The sequence below is a fragment of the Panthera uncia genome (assembly GCF_023721935.1).
Source record: "Panthera uncia isolate 11264 chromosome B2 unlocalized genomic scaffold, Puncia_PCG_1.0 HiC_scaffold_24, whole genome shotgun sequence".
NCBI lineage: Eukaryota > Metazoa > Chordata > Mammalia > Carnivora > Felidae > Panthera > Panthera uncia.
Genome location: NW_026057580.1, coordinates 18,633,338 through 18,635,130, shown reverse-complemented (window position 1 = coordinate 18,635,130; position 1,793 = coordinate 18,633,338).

The following is a 1,793-nucleotide window of genomic DNA, read 5'->3' as shown; positions in this document are numbered from 1 at the left end:
TACAGAGAGCATTTGCACACATTTTATTGCGAAGATAAAGATCTAGCCTCGATATGTGTATATTAGGGATAGAAATATATATTAATTAAAGCTTCCTTTTACATGAGTAAGTGTTCATTCCTATTGGTTCCACTTTCTAGATGCTGAAAGCTGCTTTTTCCAACGAGCACCCAAATCAATTTCACCCAGATTGGGGTGACTGCCTTTGCCCAAGTGGAAACAATACTGCTCTTTCCATATTTACATCGAATTTGGGTTCTTTTTCCTTTTTTGAAAGGCAACACCCTGCGGTAGCTTACACTTTCAGCAGCTTTTAAAATAAATAGGCACGGTGGACAGCCCCAAGTTTTCATCATAAAGAAATGGTGTAACTGGCAATATATTTAAGAAAAATAAGAGAGAATAAAGACGTGTGACAAGATTCTACATTTAGGTAAAACGTTGTCTTTCACTCCCCAACCCAACCCATTTCCCCCCTCTTTTGTGTTTTCCTTCTTCCCTTTCAGAAACAGGGCTGGTTGGGGGTTGAGGGTAGCAGACCATTTAGCAGTGACACCAGGTATTTGAACACTATTACCCCAAAATAACCCTCAAATGTTTCGAAGTTATATTTTACAGAGAGGACAGGAGGCAGTGCACACCTATCTCTGTCTCTCTGGTGGATTTCTTGACTTTCAAACAGTATTTGAGCTTTACTTCGTTCAAAATTCAGTTTCCTCCACCAGGTGTTCTAGCACTTGGAGGGGCTCGTGGTGGCCACATGCCCGCAATACTGAGGCTTTGCAAGGTCCCCTCTCCAACCCTGTCTATCTCATAAGAACTGGCTGGCCCCATAGACTCATCTCAGAGATAGAAGGGGTAATTTAGTCTTAATTGCCATTTCATTTGGTTAGCTTTTATGTGTTTAAACTGAGAAGGTGTCTTAATAATAAGCCGCAGGCAAACAGGCATGTGGCTTCTTTTTTTTTTTCTTTTTTTTAGGTCGGGGTTTGGGAGGGTTTATTAGGATCTGCTCATGCAGGCTAACTGGGGCTGTCACTCAGCGCTCTTTGCTTTATATAAATGGACAAAGGCACATGACAAGAATTGAAATGCACTGTCTGAAATGGAGATCCGTGATGCTTCAGCCCTGCACAAGGGTCAGCAGCCAACACTTGCTCCCTTTTTCAAGGTGTGCAAGCGTCCCCTCCCCCACCCCCAACTTCTTGAAATTCTATATTTTGGTCTAATGAAGTCAGGAGAATGAGAGCCCAATGAAGATGAAAAGAAAGAATGGTCAACTTGATCTTTAAGTAGGAGCGTGTAAGATGAGTGCCCTTGGCACTGAGGGGCTGAATCCCAAAATGCTTGCAGCGGAATCTTTTGTTTGCCAGGACTGAGTGAGGTCTCTATATTCCACCCACAGACGACATAAATAACAGTCTGTGGGAGTTAGGGCCTGCCCCCACGACCTAATCCCAGGCACCCCCACCTCTGAGAAGGCACAACATCCGCCCCCGCCCCAACGTGTAGAGCCCGAAGGTTATCTTGGGAATTGCCAGACTCGCTTTTCTTGTTGGATGATGTTGGTTTCCCTGTGGGTCCTAACTGAAGTGGAAAAGGATGGCCCCTTCTCAGAAGAGCCGCAAACCCCTCCCCCAACTCCCCTACTGTCAGATACGTCTTCATTCTAGGCGAAGGGACCTTCTTTCCCCGGCTTAGGTCCAGGCAGCAGACGTAAAACCTTCTCCCCTGGGAACAACGAGAAGGCTCGGGACTGGTGACCGCCTGCTCGGCCCTGCTGGTGCCAGCGC